Here is a 20,044-nt window from a genome sequence, read left to right as displayed (position 1 = left end):
CTGCCAGTGTAGTATTAAGTGTCATAGCTGCCCATTCTATTTTCTGAAATCGCAGATACAGATAAGTCCTGCTAACAAAAGAAAGCCAAGACAGACTGATGACTAATCTAGAAACATGGGTCAACATGCACACACTGAGCCAAACCCTAATCTCTGGCTTAGTAACCACTGGGATGGGGCTCCTTGCAGATCTTTAATTCATAACTGGCTGTCCAGAAAAAAATATGATATCTAGGATTTGTCTCCAAACAATCCAGTTGGGGTCGTAGATGGGAAGTGAGAGATGAAACAAAAGCGACCATGAGTTTGCTGTAGTTTAACGATGAACACATGAAGATTCATTATAATATTTGTTCTACTTTTAAATTTAAAATTTTCCATGACAAAAAGTTAAAACGAATGATCACCCAACGAAACTCATGTGTGAAAATATGAGAAAGAGAGGAATACACAGACCATAAATACCATAACCTTGTTTTCCAAACACCCTTCACCAAAAATGGAAAATCTAGGGAAATAAGCAAAAACATTTTTAATTGAATATCACACTAGGAAAAATGAACAGCCTGCAGTTATGGTTTTATAAATGAAGTAATAATGGCCTTAAAGCTTCCTTTCAATATTTCAAAAGCCAAATTAGAGGTATGTATTTAACTATAATAAAGCTTCTTTTTTTTTTTATTTTAAGTATCTCTGATTTGAAATAAGTGATATCAACATAGAAACACTGGTTATCTCATGCTTGTCAGAAATTGTTGGTAGTTAATATGCCTTTGATTAATATAAGTGGGAAAATGGATGACCTACAACTAATATCAACATGATCTGTGTCATGAACAAATATCCTATTAAACAAGAGATCTGAGAGGACACCATTAAAAAAAAAAAAAAAAGCGTCCTTTATTGGTGCAAACTTCGGGACCACAGATATAAACCATCATATCTCCAAACCACTTATGCTACCTGAGAGATCTGTCACTGGGAATCAGCCAAAACATGGGCACTTTATATATGAAAACCACTGATTTGGCCAGAATTTGGAAGAAACTAGAAGGGGTTATACAAGGCCAGAGTCCAGTTTCCACAATAAACGGGGAAAGTCACATACCAAGTAAAATCATCCTCACAGCCTTGGAATTTGACTGACTGACCCTTCCAGACACCACTACTGGAAATCTAATTCTGGACATAAGTTAAAAAGCAGATTTATGTCATGGTTTTGGGAAAGACCATGTGTCAAGATGTGCCACGCCTGCTTCAAAGATGAACCGGGACAAGAACAAACTTTGGTTCCCTCTGACCAGAGTATGCACAAGACCCAACACTGAAAATCCTAACATGGGATTTGCTGATTTGGAAAAAAAAAAAAAAAAAGTAGTTGACGGTTTTCTTTTTCAAGTTTTCCAGGCCTAAAACAACCTGTTTCCTTTCCAGTAAAGAAACAATGCCAAATTCTGAAAAGGAAATTTGTCTGACTTAATGGATAAGCACATAAAAGCTGGAAAAGGGAGTATTAGGGGAAAACCAGTGCAACTTGGCCTTAGGAGACAGACCTCCAAATTTATTGGTATAAACGGACTGAGGGTCAGAGAAGGGAGTGTGGGGGTAATAATTACGAACGAGTTGCGCGATGGAGGTCAGCTAAACGAAACTGAGTTTTTGTCAATTTGAAAATCATGGTTCCAGCAATTTACTACATGAGCTAAGAGAAACTTCCATTAGCTTACACCCATACTCACGTATTTTTCATTCAAGCAGCCATAATTCGAGGCCTAGTTTTATTAAATTTGGAATAGTATAATACAAAGTCTTATGCATTTAATAAATATTTGTCAGATAAAAGAATTAATGAGGTGGTTACTTATACCACACCATGAAATCTAAATCAAAGGTCATTAGAAATGACAAAAATAAAATCCCCAGGTACAGTGGTCATGGCTATTTGTCTAACCAACATTCATAACCTTAATTTTCTTCTGGAGGGGGAGGCAATATGTCAGGCTAAAATGGTCTGTTCCCCAGACACCCTTAGGAAAATGAAGGGGAAGCCATGTGACACAGTTTTGACCAATGAGATGCAAGAAAGAAGGCTCTGAGAAAGTCTGCAATCAAGATATGAAGACATCCCCTTCCCACTTTCTTGGGAATAGCTTCTGGACGGTGCAGAGCCATCTCATCACCATGGGGACAAAAGCCAGATGATAAAGAGTGAAAGACAGAAAGAGCCTGGTTCTCAGTGGCATTGCTGAGATGCTGCCCCTCCCAAAATGTCTGGATTCCTAACCTCACACTTCATGTTAGGTGTGACTTCTTTGAGTTTAAGCTGCTGTTTTCTATAATTCACAGGCAGAAATATTCTAACAAACACCAGATATAATTTACCTTCCCCCCTGTGTTCTCAGAAGCTGCTTCTACTTCCAGTGGCTGTGATGCTCCAAATAACTGTCCAATAACAGGGTTATGTAATCATCGCTGACCTCATCAACAGCTCCCACTTGTCAAGAGGATCCCTCACACTAAAATGCCAACAAGCTTAAGGGCAGGCAGCCATCAGGAAAAGAGAGTAGTACTATCCCAATGATCAAGAAATGGAGGATCTTCTAACTTAAGACAGTCTTCAAAACATGTATGTCTCAACAAAGAAGGAAAGGGAATATTTAGAGGTCTGGCTAAACTAAACATCAGAAATGAAACATCTCTGAAAAACAGAAAACAAGAACAGGAGGGCACCTCTTGAGGGCTTGAAGGGTATCCTGGTTCAGAGGCCCCTACTTCGGGCTTCTACGGGGCCTCAGCAATGTACCTCCTGTGGAACGTAAAATTCTACAGTCATTTCTCTCTTAATTGTTGATGTCTCTTGATGGAACATAAAATCCTAGAGCTCAGGAAAGCTGGCGTGTAACAAGTACTGACAACCGCTGAATGAAGAAATGAGCAAAGCAACGTACAGATTCCTTTTCCAAGAGATTTTATGAAAAGCATGCAATCCCCCAAAAATAAAATCAAATCTGGGATCATGATTTTTCTAGAAATATAATGAGTTGTATGAACTGTTCAAGTGACCCAACATAACATATTTAATTCAAATGTCTACGAGAAGAAAAGAAAAGAAAGGGGGAAAGACCTACACTTAGGAAGAAACTATTTTAAGCCAGGTGATGTGTTAGGGACTTTACGTCCAGTATTTCATTAATCTCCACAACACACCCCCACATCCCAGTTAGTCACTAGGGTCTCCCCTTTCAGACCAGGACAAGTTCAGAGGGTGCTAGGGAGCTAAACCAGGGTCACATACACGCTAAAAGGCAGACCTGATATTCAAACCCAGGAATGTCAGCTCTCACTTTTCTGCTTTATCACGCTGACTCCTCACTTTGGTCTTTACTAAAATATTGTTTATAAACTGTATACGTTAGCTGATATAACATTCACGAGAACCTTCAGTTTATGGCCTCAAAATCATATATGCAGGGTAAGGGTCCACTGTAACCTCAAGAACAATTACTGTTTGCCCATGTCACTAATCAGACATGGTTTGGCATGACACATACACTAACCTCTAGCTCATTTGACAGCTGTAAGGAATTACAAAGGAGCTACATACCTACAGCATGTTTCCCCCCCCCCCAAAAAAAGTCACTGTGTACTTATATGACCTAGAAATGATGCAAAATAAACCTATGTGCCAAGGGCTTCAGTTTCTCTTAGAAATCAACAGCCCTCCCCGCCCCGTCCATGTATAGTAAACACACGCATGGCAGCTTGCATGTATGTGCCTTGGAGATGTCGGTGGGTGGGCTTACAATAAAACCCACGGCTTCTGTGCACACAAGATACCAGATCTATTGAAGCAGTTTAAAGTAAGAGACTCATTTGAACCAAACGGGGAAAAACTCCACTGTTGAGAAAAAAAAAAAAAAAGGATGTATTTTGCAACAGACTGCTAACACTTTTCATTGAATAAATAATACCTCTTCGAAACTGATGAAAATTTAGTGGAAATATTTATCCAGTAAACATCTTAATGAAATAAATTGTTATGACTCCGAAGAAACCTAATTTAACAACTTCATAAATTCTCATGGAGAAGAAATAGACTCACCACCCCTGAAACATTTGGTAATCATTTTGACACAATACGTGCACAGTCTGTGAGATACGCGCAAAGATGAAAAACATAACTGTATTAGCCTAATCACAAGCTTCTTTGCTCTGCTATTTCAGGTTAACTCTTCCACCAATTTTTAAACAATACAGAGTATTTTGCAAGTCACCATTTCTATCAGGACAGCTATCTAATATCCATTTTTTTTTAAACCTAAAAAATGTGTTAGGAGCCAAACTTACTGTGGGATGGTTCTTATGTGATAAAACATGTTTCCATTTTTTCCTCCCCCTTTTATTAGTTATCTATCATTTTCAAATGTTCCATACACAGATCTTTGGTGAAAAAAAAAATCATTAGTATAAGGACCTGGGGTCTTCTTCTAAATAATGACTGAATTATCTTTAGGAAGGTAAACTACTCTTTTTTTTTCAGCTAACCCATTTCAATACTTTCCCATGATAAAGAAAAAGTGTATTCTCAGTTAAATACCACTATTGCACACACAGTTTTTCCTCTACAAAATTATTTTTCAAAGTGTTCAATCTTCACCAAAGGCTAATCATTTTCAAAGACGGGCCTTATAATAAAAGAAACGGGGTAAAGATACTTTTACCCCTTTGCTTAAAGATGCTTAAAGTAGATCTCTGTACAAAACTTCTCCTTTTAAATCTCTTGCCCAAAACTCCAAGCTTTCTAGCAAATTGACTCCCTTCACAATTGCTTACTTTGCTTAAAGTACACCCAGAAAAATAGGCCAAAAGCATTCATATTCCCCCTTGCCTTTGACCCCACTAGCAGCCAGACACTGCCCCATTTACAGAAAAAAAAAAATATCGAGGTTCACATTAAATTAACTGCCATAAGAAGTTCCAGAGCTTGAACTAAAAAAAGGCTTAAACATTAAAATACCTCTTTTCTTAGGCACCAGCTCACTTTCCTTACTTCTTTTTTTTTGCACCTTAAAGTAATTCATAACAACTGACTAAGGCTCAAAAATTTACATGAAAATCTACTCTACAAATAAAGTTTGAGAAGTTATATTTAGCAGATTTCTGATGATACTGGACACAATCTTGGTGCAGCTTCCTGGCCATGAAAGGGAATTCTTATTAGTCTTTAACAGAAAAATAATTGAGCTGATTAAATATAGATCAAAGGAAGTTCTGCCATGAAAAGGCCAATTTTATATAACTTGTGGAAAAAAATGTATCAATAAACAAGAAGCAATCTGGTGTTTCTCATTCTGGCCTATAATGGTTGTCTGTTTATGATTAGATTAAAAGCAAGCACTTTTGATGCCTTTTTTGTGTTCTTCAGTTATTCTCCAATATTCTTAGCATGATCATGTATTATTGTTACAAGCTCCAAAGTTACTTCTTTAATCTTAGACACTACTGATATATAATCTCCTTTTTATTCACATAAATCACTACTGTGAAATAAATAATGCAAGTTAATATATTTAGAAAATATATTGATAATTAATTTTATACCTTTAAAATAACTTCTTATCATATTGTCACCTATAGATTCTAGTACAAAACCATATTAAATGTTTTAAGGTTATTTTCTGCTTCAAAATAAGCTAACTAATGAACTGATAAATACATTTTTATATTTATCTGTATCTGCTCCAAAAATTTAGAAAATTACCTGTTTCCTGTTCCAACCATTCTCCTTCAACTGTGCTATTTATTCTTTGCCAACTCTTAAAATCTATTTGGGGTGACCCCACCATATGTCAACTCTTTCTCTGACAGCTTTATCAGGACTATAAAAATATATATCTATGTTATATACATATGCTATATACATGTTATATACATATACAGTATATAAACATATACACTTATATACACATATTACATTTACATACATCTTTTATATATACATATATGTATAAATATATATATGAACTGCACGGTTTAAAGATTTCCACCAGAGAAGCCTGTCAACCCAGTTTCAGGTTTTAGCTACCTTAGCCAACCTGACCAACTAGTTTGATTGAGCTAACAATAGTTTTGATTTATTTTTTCCACTTAAGTGACCAACTGTTTAACCAAATTAGTAAAGAGCGTTGCAGATTAGAAACCTCATTCCTCTTATTATACTGGTCACCCTTACCTTCCCCAGAGACCAATAACCCCAAATCACCATGAGTCGATTCATTAAGCATTTATTTTGTACTTAGTATTTCTCATTACTGTGAAGGGAAAAGATTAGAGTGTGGTAGTTCACAAGTTCTAAACGTAACTGAAGGTATAACGCTTCTCTGTGTATCTTGCCAGTTAAGCCAATAATTTTAAATTCTTTTCAACAGAAGTTGGATGGAAAGTTTCCTATCATTTCAAATTTTCATCTAAAGTCTCAATGCTAAAGACAATAGGTGATGAGTTCTGGTCACAGGACCAGACCACAGGACTTGCTACACATGGTCAAACCAGTCCAGAGGTCACCCCCAGAGTCTATGTATGAGAACTTGCATTGCAGAAGTCACTTCTTCAAAGAAAATTCTCGGGAGCAGACAGTGGTTCCCTTTTTTTTCCCTCTCGACCTGCTCAGATCAAGTGCCCAAAACAACCCTTATACCTTGGGGTTCTCTGCAATGAGGGAGGTTGATCATCTATTCCCTGGCTGGAAGCTTGCCTCAGTGCAGAAACTCACAGCCTGCTCGGTGGCACATGTGTGAGGATGGAGCCCTCAAGCCTGGCGGATGCTGCCTGCAATCGTAGGGCAAGGCAACAGAGCCTCAGAGAAAGCGGAACTGAGTTTGATGGTGCTAACATGTGAGTTTTCCTGTGGACCAAGTGGATCCCATGGAGGTAATGAGGTTTGAGTGATCCTGATAGGTCTCTACCCAAGTGGGCTGCCTAGACAGGCACTCAGGGATACTCCAGTGATACCACTGGAGGACAGGAGCTGCACGGCATAAGTGGTCACTCAGGAGCTGCACTGCCCACATCCAAAAATGGCATGGTAGAGATGGACCCTGCATAAGCTCTCCCAAGGACACATTAGACTGCATATGAGAAAGCACTGGCCATGAAAACAATAGCACCAGCTAACTGCAACAGCCTTGGCCCCTTTTCTGCCCCTGCCAACTCTGGAGGAGCCAGAGACAGTGGGCAGAAAGAAGTACAGAAGGAGAAATGACCCTTCTTCCTTGTTGATGATCATCACCAAGCTGGGGTTCAGGCCTGAGTATGGAAAAGGGGAGAAGCTATAAACTGGACAAGAAAATGGAAATTTTATTTACATTGTACTACATTTTCTAATATTTTACATTAGATTTTCCAACACTTTTAAAAGAAGAATAAAGCTATTTTCTGTTTGTGTCTTATTAAGAGTGACACATTCGACAAACCAGCTAAACTAATAAGTATTCAACCTACTAAAGATTATTTTTCATAAAGTTAAAAGAGAAAGAAAAGTAAGACTATATAGAAAACCAAAATGTAAATTTAATATAACTCTTAAGACTTTAACTCAAGAATATAACCATATTAATAACAACTTTAAGTGTAAATGGAGGGGCTTCCCTGGTGGCACAGTAGTTAAGAATCCGCCTGCCAATTCAGGGGACACGGGTTTGAGTCCTGGTCCGGGTATATCCCACATGCCTTGGAGCAACTAAGCCCGTGCACCACAACTACTGAGCCTGTGCTCTAGAGCCCGCGAGCCACACTAATGAAGCTTGCATGCCACAACTACTGAAGCCCGGGCGCCTAGAGCCCGTGCTCCGCAACAAGAGAAGCCACTGCAATGAGAAGCCCGCGCACCATAACGAAGAGTAGTCCCCGCTCACCGCAACTAAAGAAAGCTCGCATACGGCAATGAAGACCCAAAGCAGCCATAAATAAATAAATAAATTTATAAAAAAATTAAAAATATATATAAATGGACTAAACATTCCATTCAAATGGCAAAGGTTGTCAGAATGGATAAAATAATAATAATAATAATAATAATAAAGCTAGAATCAACTATACATCAACTATGCACTCTCTGCAAAGAAACAGTTTAAACAGAAACACAGATAGATTAGAAAAAAAAAGTTATACCATGCATGCAAACACTGAGCATAAAACAGCTGAACCAGCTATATTAATATAAGACAGACTTCAACACAAGGGGGTATTACTAGAGACAAAGACTAACACTTCATGATGATAAAACAGTAAATCTGAAAGAATGGTACAAGAGATAAGAAAACTGAGACAGACGACTTGCTCAAGGTCACTTAGCTAAGAGAATGGTCACCTACAAGTCACTTCTCCCAATTTCTTTTTCAGAGCCTTTTTCATATAACCAGTGCCCCAAATCTGAGCTCATTTGACATGAAAGCAACCAGCCTACTTGGTCAAAACCATTAACTCATTAGCTACCCAGAAACAGCCTTAGTGGGGGGAGGGGGGAAGGGTAGAGGGGTGGGGGGTGCCTGAGCTGTGTCTGGCTCCAGATTCAAGCACTGCAACTTGCTAGTTGTGTAGCCCTGAACAAATTACTTAAATGGGCCTCAGTCTCCTTATCTACAGAATGGGAATACCGTCACCTCTCTCACAGGATTTATGGAAAAGATGACGATGAGGAAGAAGAGGACAGTAACTTACCCAGCTAGTCAGTGACAAAGCTAGGACCCCACAATACACACTCACAACCATTTTGTTAAGCTGTCTCCCAGATGCGTTATGCCCAATTGTAAGTACCTGGTGGAATGCGTGACCTTTACTAAGCACTTGAAAAATGTTGGTTCCCTTCCCAATACACTGATGCTATCTACACTTGAGAGTAAGTCTAGGAAGGTATTTTCTGTATGGGATCCTCAACTATAAAACACATTCTTTTCAATCTAGATAAAATGTGTTTCAGATAATCACTTTTTCTTCTGCCATGTTAGCTTTGCCTGACTCTGTAAGGTCATATTGTCTAAGTGAGTAAAGCAGACAGGGTAGAAATTTCAATGATAATTTTATTCATATCATTTTTTACACTACAAAATGAGTCATCCAATGGACACAATTTAACACATTACTCCAAAAAAAAAAAACCAAAATGTTTAAACATATCATCTTGTTCAAAGAAGAAAGAGACATTCCTCCAGATGACCAGAGAGTCACAGCCTCAGGACTGTAAGGCCAACCTTCAGTTTGGTGAAAGATTATTCAGAAAAGGAACTCTTTCTCATGGGTAAGTCTGTACTGTATAAGGTGAATCCCTGTATATAATGTTCAAGAAACTTGACAACTTTCTGGATTATTTTTATTACATAATTGAGCATGTTATAGGAGTAGGCATTTACAATCACACTGGGCTTCATGTTTTCAGAGTCTAGGCAACTCTCCTAAACTCTCTTATAGTCAAGGTTATAGTCAAGGTCAACATATTTTCAACCCAGGAAAGTGGGTGTCAGCAAGGTAAACAGTTGCCCACAGTGCCGCCTCACAAACCACATGAAATTTAAAAGTAAGACAAAACTTGATAATTAATGTTAAAAAATGCATTGCTTGGCTACCAATTTTAGAAATAGCAGAATGCATACAAATCCAAAATAAGACGTACAAAACCATCAAATAAGGAAGAGAAGTGGAAAAACAGTATGCAGTCAATGTCCACATCTTTCATACTAATTTTAGGAGACACTTAAGAGCCTACTGTGTGTTAGGTCCTGCACAAATCTAATTTTAAAATTGAGAATAATTATGAACACTTGAAAGCACCAAAGGGCTCAAAATTAGTTTATTCAAATAAATTCAAATGAATTCATGTGGTCACTGAAACTTAATGCACATAAATGAGTCAAGACATCATATTATCTTGACCCCATTCTATGTTGTAGCTATGTCAGGTTCTGGGTAGAGTATTTTAAACAAAATATTGAATATATCATATGTAAACTATGAAATTTCTGCATGATTTAAGAAAATAGCACTAGATACTGTTTAAAAAGTACCAAATCCAGCAAAATACTACATTACACTTACTGAAAGTTCACATAATTTATTCTCCACAAAAGAATATTAGAAAAGAAAAGCACCAACTACCTAAAGAGAAATTAAAATATTTCCTGGACTACTCAAAAGTTAAGTTAGAAGAAGCAAACCACTTTTATTTTGCTTAAAAAAACTTACCCCAGGACTGAGATTGATAGCAGAGAAATTCCATAATTACACATTACCTATCAAATTGTAAGTTAGGCAATGATTCAAGTTCCTAATTATGGAAAGTTTAACGTGAAATGTTTCAACCCTAAGATACCTTAAAGAAGGATGGGAAACTCACAGAGGAAAAATAGATGATGGATAGATATATAGGTAAACAGACTAAAGGAAATACATGATTTATGTAATACTTTCCCGTAAAGAAACTGACTTATGAAAGTTCAGGGAAAGCAAACACCCTGTAAACTAAGCCAAGTCGAGACAAAAATCACCTTTTGAAATTAGGAATATATGTTCCAATACCAAAATTATTATTTTGAAATGATAAAAGAGCAGATGTGTTTTTTATCATTATTCTAATTTGATCATTCTGTTTTCCTAAATATTATCAAGTTCATTGTTTTAAATAATTTATTTAACAGACTATGTGAGTGCTAAACATTGTGCTAGGTGAATGAGGAAACAGAAATAGGCAACCTCAGCCTAAGGAAGCTCTGTGTGTGTGTGTACGCGCATGCGTGCGCATGTGTGTGTGTGTGCGTGCGCGTGCGTGTGTGTGCGTGTGTGTGTAGGGCTGGGACGCTGGAAGTTAAACAAGTAAACAGACAGAGCATAGTGCCATGAGTGCTATGGAGACAGCATTCATAAAAAAGAAAGAGTGGAATAATTCAAATCAGTTATATTATTTTGGTCTGTAATACTTTATTTGTTTGGTTTCTATATCAGTAGGACTGCTTTCAGCTGCATGTAAAAGAAACCCCACTGTATTCCTTTGCTAGGGCTGCCATAACAACAAAATACCAGACTAGGTGGATTAAACAACAGAAATTATTTTTTTAACAGTTCTGAAGGCTGGAGGTCTAAGATCGAGGGTTGTTTTCTGGGAACGTTCCTTGGCGTGAAGACAGCCACATCCTCACCGCGTCCTCACATGGCCTTCCCTCTGTAGGCATGCACACACCCCTGCCTTCTCTCCTGCGTCCTAACATCTCTGCTTATAAGGATACCAGTCAGATTGGATTAGGTCTAACAGCTTCATTTTAACCTTATTTATCTCTTTTAAGGCCTTATCTCCAAATACAGTCACATTCTGAGGTACTGAGGGGTAGGGCTTCAACCTATGAATTTTGGAGGGACACAGTTCAGTCCACAACAGCCGTCAAAGTGACTTAACCAAAGAGTCACTTACTTTCCTCAGTTAACAGGAAATTCATAGGGAAGTTGATCAGGGTTGATAAAGCCACTCAAGTAAGGCATCCAGAAACTGGACACCTCCATTTCCTGTCCTGCCAACCTCAGTGTATGGTTCTTACTGTCACAACCACAAGACAGCAGCTACAAGTGTCCAGGAAGGAAAGGAAAGAATCAGGAGGAAGAAGCCTATGTCTCCCTGGTCAGAACTGGGTGAGCCCTCCTGGCTGCAGGGAGGCCAAGGAGAGGAGTATTTTCAAGTGGACACATTGCTACCCTGAAACAAAAAAACAGCTCCATCAGAAAGAAGGGAGAGAGAACTGTGTCCCATGCACCTCACTGACTACAGATGTACCATGTAGACTTGGGTCTATACTACTGATCAACCTTGTGACCTTAAGTAAATGCTTTCATCATTCCGTTCTCTGAGTATGGAGGGGTGGGAATGGTACCCAGCCTGCAAAATCGCTGAGAGAATGAAATAGGGTTGCATGAATCAGAAAGCCCAGGGCACACTACCTAAGCCCTAATGGACCTGGGTCTGAGGCCTGGTCTTTAGGTGTCCTGGGGAGTCACAAGATTCTAAAATATCACAGAGCACCCAGTCAAGACTCAAAAACACCAAAGAACTGACTATTTCTTTACTGTGTGACTTTTCATGTATTCCAGTCCACAGCGTGGCCAGAGAGCCTGCAGTCTCTGAGTCTCGTGTGTGTGTGTGTGTGTGTGTGTGTGTGTGTGTGTGAACGCACACACGCGTTTGCTGGGGGGAAGGGGGGGACTTCCTTTCTGATGGTCTTACACCTTTCGTGAGGGTAGGAAGCACCGATTTACTAGTACTTGTGTTCCTTGCATCACATCCTTCCTCATCCTTTCGCAATCAAAAGGCTGCTTTCAGGAATTTCTCTTGAGATATTCTAGACCAGAAACCTATTTAGCAGTGAGGTATACCTTCCAGGGAATTTATGCCTTCATCTCTCCAACAAAGCTGGGAGAGCCTTACACGGAGGGGATGAAGAAGGAAAGGAAAGTTGTGCGTGTGTGGGTGTGTGAGAGATGACATACTTTAACTTCTGTAACAGGAGGTGTTTAGAAAATATTTAACATAGATCAAGAAACAGCAGTACAGTCCTTTAAAAATATGTCAATAATTACTAGTAGAAATAGCAAAAAAGTTGAAAGTGGTTCCCACTGGAGTTGGGGTGGGGGAACAGGACTGCAGACCAGGCAAGGGAGTGTAGTTTTTACTAAAGCCTTTTAGTATTAGTTGAATATTTAAAACTTACATGCAAATATTGGATACAAATCAGGTATACATTATAACTTTTCAAAATATATTGTACATATACTTCAATTAAAAAACTAAAAAAAAAAAAAAAAAAGCTGGGACGGCTTTGGTTTGATAAAAAGTGAAACTTTTCCAGGAGGTTTTTCAAACGCATTTGCTGCTCTGAATTGAGGAGTGGATTCCTTCTGGTTGTTAACCTTGATGTAAAACCTGTTGGTCTGTCATGTTTATAAATTCAAGCTGAGAAAATAAAAATTAACATGTGACAGAACGGTTCAAGAGAGCTTGGTTCAAGCAGAGTCACTTTCAGGACAGGTATTAATACCCAAATCATCTGTGATTTTAAATTTCCTCCTTTTCCTCTGATAGCTGTACAAAAAAATCTCTGTGTGTTACTTATGACAGATGGGAGAGGAACTTTACCCAGTTACTTTGAAATTCTTTCAAAGGGAATGAAAAATGGACAGAATGAGGCCAGACTTGAGATTCTCGGAGGGCCTCACAGGTCCAAAAAGGCTCTAAATAAAAGGAAATATTCATCTGTATTTCCACAAGGCTATCGTGAAAAAATTTTCCCAGCAGCTGCAATAACTAAACTGTCACCCTTCTACATGTTGTCTCCATTCAAATCTGAAAAGTCATATATCTAATAATTAACATACTTAGCCAGCACTTTTTCAACACAAAGCTAAAAGAAACTTGCTAAATCCCAAAACGATGCCAATTGTGAAAAAGGAACCTCATAAACGCTACTGACACCACAGGCTTGGGGAGGGGAGAAGGTGAAGACTGTCAAAGCCACACTTTTCATAAGATTCAAACCGATGTCCTGAATAATGAGTTCCCTCCTGATTTGGAAAAGATGCTCTCCTAAAAACAACATTCAGCAGAATATTTTCCTTCAATTAAGTAATAGCTCTCCTGCTTTCTCTCTTTGGCACTGGTTCGTTCACAGGTCATTTGGAAAATAAAATGCTACAAGAAAATAAATACAAAGCATTTTAGATTACCAAGAGTCCCACTTAATAAAAATAATCTGATTAAATAAATGTTTTTTCCTCTAAGTTTTCAGCCAAGTTTGAAATAAGAGAACTTCTCTGATTTGGGGTTTAACACACTGTAAGAAAATTAAGCATAACTTGATTAAAATCGAACCCATAAAATAGAAAAAAACTATATGAGAGTGTACTCACAAGGAATAAGTGATAAACTATCTTCAGGGAAGTGTCTCCTCTGGTTCTAGTATACTAAGAAATTGAAATATCCGAATCCCTGTTAGCAGAAATCATGAATGTAGACTTTTCAAGTTACTGATCATCTTTCCAAAGGAATCGTTGTGGTACTTCTCAGCCACCAGTGTAAACAATAATGGAATACTTTTTACCCTCTGTAATAAGTCTGCAGATGACTTCAATTTATTAAACATGGCACCTCTTCTGCTTATTCATCAGATCGGTCTCCTAACTTGGCAATAATGTCAGTTCATTATTCATTCATTGAAGAGACGCTGAATTAGTCTCTAATATGCAGATTCTTCCCTTCCCCAAGAAAGTCATGCTGTGGCTAAAATTTGCAAACCATTCAACAGAAGAACTGAGGGCGGGCACCAACCTAGAGCTGAAATCAATGAAGGCTTTGTGGGAAAGATGGAAACTGTGCGAGGTGTGTAAGGGCCTGTAGGATTCGCCAGTTGAAGAAGGGGGTTTAGTGCAAAGTCAGCACAAGCACTGTGGCCACAGACTTTATGTTCCTGGGATTTTAATATAGTTCAGTATTGTTGACCCAAACAAAGGTGTTAAAACTTCACTGCAGAGGTTTAGCCATGGATGGTTTGTATTTGGCAAATTAGGGGAATAAAGTTAAGTCCTGAAAGCAACAGGGCACTGTAAAAGCATTTTAGAGGTAATGCTATAATAAGATTTGCTGTGTGCAAATGAATTTAGCTGAGTATAGAGAGTGGAGTAAAGGGGTAAAAATGTAAACTTATAAAGTAGTTGTTTATTTGTCTCTCTCCTCCAGGGAACTGCAAACCCCTGAGGGCAGGAGCTGCAGCTTGCTCACTGTTACAGTACCTGCTACTCACTTAATAGCTAATAGAAAACATGAAAGATTGAATGAATGAGAGAGAAGGCAATAGGAAATTGATTGAAAGGTTATTGGAACAACCAAGGCATGAAAGCTGAGGACAGAAACTTAGGCAGCATCAATAAGAGTGGAGGAACGGACAGAAATGCAAGATATTAATGGTAAACTCAAACAATTGGTGACTGTTGGATTCACGAAGATTTAGAACCTAAGATGAGACATAGATCTGGAGTGAAGTTGAGGACTTCTGTTTTGGGCACACTGATTTGAAAGTAGCCGTTAAGACTTCAATGTCAAGATCTCCAGCAGACAACGGGATATAATTGAAGCTCAGACAAGTCAGGGATATGGGAGTCATCAGTGAATAAGTGGTTGTAAAAAAGGTAGAAGTGGGTGAGTTGTCTTGTACTGAAAGAATCTGTACCATAAGAAGAGTCGAGAGCAATGCAGAGACCTCCAGAGAATACCATTTTAAGGGCTGGGTGGTGGAAGAGGTGCTCAAGAAGGCCTGCCTCTGATATATGAAAACAGTATCGAATGGCCAAGCAAGGCCTAGGAATCAGGAACTTCAGGAATCTACAAGGGTAACAGCAAAAATGAATTCATCTAGTGCAATTCCTTCAGAGTGAAGGGATGCGACTTCCCCAGTCACCAACTTGGGGAATTTGCACAGCAGCAGTTGTTAAAAGTGTCTTGGTTTTTTGTATCATAAAATGTGGAGAGAAGAAGAGATGAATTCTGTCATTCCTTCCAGCAGTCTGACTTTATGATTCTAACCAATTCATTGCTTGTTCATTCAGGACAAGTACACAAACTAAACAGAGTCCAGAGCCCAGAGTCTTCACCTTTTCAAACAACGGCACCAAGAAAACAAGGGAACAGATGAGCCTGAAATCTCAGAGTCTTACTGTCATGCTGAACAAATGGGAAAATACAGCTTGTTCATTTCTCCTCGCTGATGCTAATGATTCAGTTACATTGACTTCTTTGAAGGAAAATTACTGTTAATAACCTTAATTTCCTCCTCATCTCTTTCCCCAGGTACCTGACATTTTAGATAAAATGTTTTCATAAAATATTAAAAGCAAAGGAATTATATCCTAGGTATCTAACTCCATGTTGTTTATGGACTTTATGAATCCCTTCTGTCTCTTCTTTCTAGAGCCTACACTTTTGGTTCTTCAGGTAAATACATAAAGTTTCCCATTCTGTTCATTTCCCAAGAAGCACAATCCATTCCAAGTGAACTAAAAAAAAAAAAAATTTTAAGTGTTACTCTAAGGCCCACCACAAATCTTAGTGATATCAGCCATGTGACGTTATGGGACATTTCCCGACTTCCATTTAAATTTAGTCCTTGTGGCTACAGTTTTCTTTTCTTTGGCCACAAAACCAGACCACAGGCTTCCCAGCCTGGCCTGACCCACGCACACCTCTGCTCTAGAACAGCAGGCAGGTAGAGCATGCAGTTTGCCAGCCCAGACCCATTCACCATCCTTGTTCACCCCTGCCTCTTCGCTTCTGCCCTCTAGTTTCTAGCTGAATCAGCTAATGGAAGGCACCAGCCAGAGTCTGGGGGACAAGAGGAGAGTGATGTAGGCATATTTATGCCCCCGCCGTCTTCTCGCAGGGACATTACAGGTTGACTGTGTCCCTCTACAACAGGACACATCTCTTGTAGGACAGCTTTTCTTGCCCCTTTACTTAGAGTAGGAAAGCTCCCCATCGTTGCTAAGTCCGTCTTCAGTCCTCACCCTGGTCGTGGTTTTGTTCCCTACACCTGCCCATACCTCCTAAAGGGTCTCCTTATGAAGCCTTCTTCAAAGGACTCAGTCTACACCCACCATCTGTTCCCCGGCAGGCCCTGAATGACACAAGATTAAAGAGTGACCAGGTGGGGCCCTCCACTGAGGTTTTCACAGATATTATCAAAGGAAATTGTCTGTAAATTGTAAAACGCTATAACATTTCCATGAACAAAACCTAGTACAGACTTTCCTGAATATGCAAGGTTTTAATGCCAAGGAAACATGACTGAATCCTACCATATTTCTACAATTCACTGTGTGTTATAAAAATAAACACGCAGAAAGCATACAATCAGAATCCAAATATCATTGCCAACCTCGCCAGAATTTTTCTTAAAAATGGGTATCTGGAGAAACAGATGAAAGAACTGAATCCATCTTTGAAAACAGAAACAATATTTCATTTCCTGCTATTTATCCACATCCAGATTTACTAACTCTGATAATATGATACTTTAGGGTGATTCCAAGTCTTTCAAGGGATGTCATAAAATTCTAAAAATAAACTAACAATTCACTTCATATTATTGAAAACAACTATAATTACTGAAGTTAACTTCTGAAAGAAGTTGAGAATCAGTGACCTAGATTTTCTGTATTTTTCCTAATGTCTCTAAATGAAAATACAGTGTAGTTTCTAATTTATACAGCCCTTTGTCTATATATCACTTCTAAATAGCATGGAAATTAACTTCAGGTATCTATTAAATAATAAAACTCAATAAAATAAATTTATCTCTGAATCTTCTAATTCTCAAAGTAGAAAGCAGAAGGTAAAAGAGATTCTTAAATAATTAAGTACTTGAAAGTCTAAAGCTATAAATACACCTGGATAGAATTTTTAGCAATGAAATTAATTTGATTTTCCCAGGGCAATATCAACCTCTGTTGTCTGTGCAGAACCTCACTTTTTTGACCATATATTCAAGGGTGTTTATGACATGTCCCTGGTCTGAGGAATTTAGAGTTTCACAGCTAACCAAATTGATCAGAATATAGATTTTCAACTCGGATTCTACTCAATATCTCTTTACTAACAACTTTTTTAATTGGCCTATTAATTGGTAAATTCTTTTTGATTAAGTATTGTATTTTAAAGGAATTTTAAGGACATAGACTATTTCTAAAGTCATTTCCTGGTGTACTGTATATAACTGAGATCCGACTGAACTAGTAAAGCAATGAAACAATGTGGGGCATGCTTCAATTACAGACCATATTCATAATTTGAGGTTCCACGAGACAGAAATTCCATGCGGACCTTTGTTAAAGGTAATGTGGGTGGCAGTGCTCCCTCAAAATGTAAAATGTGCATACCTTTTTGACCAAATAGTTCTATTTCTAGGAATTTATCTACAAGAAATTCTCACACATGTGCATGAAGACATAGGTACAAAGATCTTCCGTCTTTCAGTTTGCAACAGTGATAACAGGAGAATGGTTAAAATAAAACATGGTACACCCATAGTTTATTTATGGTACTACTAGAGTTTACATAATGTTAGAAAGAAAAATATAACTAGTATATGGACATGGAAAGATCACCACAACATACACTTAAGTGGCAAGTAAGCAAGTTGCAGAAAAACATACACAGTACGATCCAGTTTATGTAGTAAGAAAAAGGCATGTATATGTACTTATATATGTAAACGCATAGAAAAAGGAGAGGAGAGAGGTGCTCTAAACTGTTGCCAATGGTTATATCCGGGTATGGGCGTAGGTGGGAAAGGTTGTTTTACATTTTGTTTCTGTGCTTCTGCATTATCACTGCAATTGGAACGTATTAATGTATCACATCCATCATTTTAAAAACCAATGAAAACAAAAAATTAATAGAAATTCTAGAGGGGGCTCTGGCGATTTATCCAATGATAGTGCATCAGCAGACATCCTATCTCAAAAGACTTCAGTTTCGTTTGATCCACTGGGATTCCTCCTTTAAGAGCCAAAAGGAAAATGAGGGCTGTTAAGTAGATTGCACGTTGAAACACTGACCTGCAGAAACAGATCTACATTCTGTATGTCCAGGACAAATCCAGCAACTACGAAATAGCAGGGAGGACATTTTGTCACTGGTTAGAGTTCAGATCAGTGATGTACACAAGAGACCCTCCACGTCCCCATAAATGGAGTCACGCATTTCTCCACACTTAGGTGGTCTTATTTCAAAGAAGCCTGCAAAATAGGAGAGAAAGCCCTGGCCTTCCTCCTTCAACTCTGCAGACTTGCTAACATCTTAGAAAAATGAGGGAGGGGAAAAACAGGCAGAAATTCAGACTCTGAAACTAATGTCCACTGGAAACAAATGGCCATAACCACCTTTGTAAGAAATTTAACAGGGGGTAAAAAAGAAAAGCATGAATAAAGAAGGCACCATGCTTACTTAATCAAGACAACACTAGTTCACAAGGTTTCCAAGCACTTACAGTTGACAAAAGCTCAAAGTGGGAGCTCATGAGCCGAATATGTTCCACAAACGTGTTTTGTTAGGCCAGCCCATGGGCTGACATGTTTGTTTCTACTGTAATTATTTCTAAAGTTTTTGCAATGATATCTCACGCTTTAAAGAAATCTGTATTTCATGCTTCTCTTGAAAATGGAGAGGTGTTGGCAACCCTGAGCCCCACGCCCACCTGGCAGAAATCTAATAGACCTGCCCCCCAGGAAGGGTCAGGGCAGAGCTCCCGATGCACACGGCCTCCCCATCCCCTAAGGGGGCTGACACCTGGGCAGCCCCATGATGCTTACCTGGCCCTCAGAGGAATCAGAGTGGGTCACACCTGATTGAAGCCATGAGGACCCTCACCCAGGAAGAGCTGGCCCTTCAGAAAACTAAATTAGTTGTTAGGCTACCCTGGAGCAGCATTTAGTAACCTCCCTCTCAGACTTCTGGCCCATGTATCTGCAGAAACAAAAGCATCTAGGATTAGATAAGGGCACGTGGCTTTATCTTCAACTTCCCATTTCAATTCCGTGGTCAAGGCCGGGTTGCCAGAAGCTTCTCTGTCATACCTCAGCCCCGTCACTTAAAATAATGGTCTCAAAAGTTTTCACTGTAGCAAACCTCTTGGCAGCATGTACCTGAGTGGCAGGTAACACAGCACAGTGGTTAGAAGTTGGAGTTCTGGTGTCAGCCTACATGGGTTTGACTTCCCATCTCTAACTTTCACTCCCTGAAGAGAATAACTTCACCTTTCCCAGCCTTAGTTTCCCCATATGTAAAATGGAGATACTATTAGGAACCGCCAAGAAAAGCTATAGGGAGAGTTAAATAAGGTGGCACATTTTAAGTGCTTAACCAACATCTGTGGTTTTGTTACTGTTGTTGCCATCAGCGTGCCCGCGGAAGCCCGTGGGGAAACAGGAGTCACGACACCTCCCCGTAAACATCACAGATCCCCAA

General features: G+C 38.8%; 1 protein-coding gene across 8 annotated transcripts in view; it reads right to left on the bottom strand.

The window, feature by feature from the left end:
• The window catches only part of PLCB4 (phospholipase C beta 4), a 415,724-nt gene that overhangs the window by 390,350 nt on the left and 5,330 nt on the right, over window positions 1–20,044 (bottom strand). The window lies entirely within an intron of this gene.

The sequence above is a fragment of the Balaenoptera ricei genome, chromosome 15 (assembly GCF_028023285.1).
Source record: "Balaenoptera ricei isolate mBalRic1 chromosome 15, mBalRic1.hap2, whole genome shotgun sequence".
Taxonomy (NCBI): domain Eukaryota; kingdom Metazoa; phylum Chordata; class Mammalia; order Artiodactyla; family Balaenopteridae; genus Balaenoptera; species Balaenoptera ricei.
This window is presented reverse-complemented; position numbering and strand designations above follow the sequence as displayed.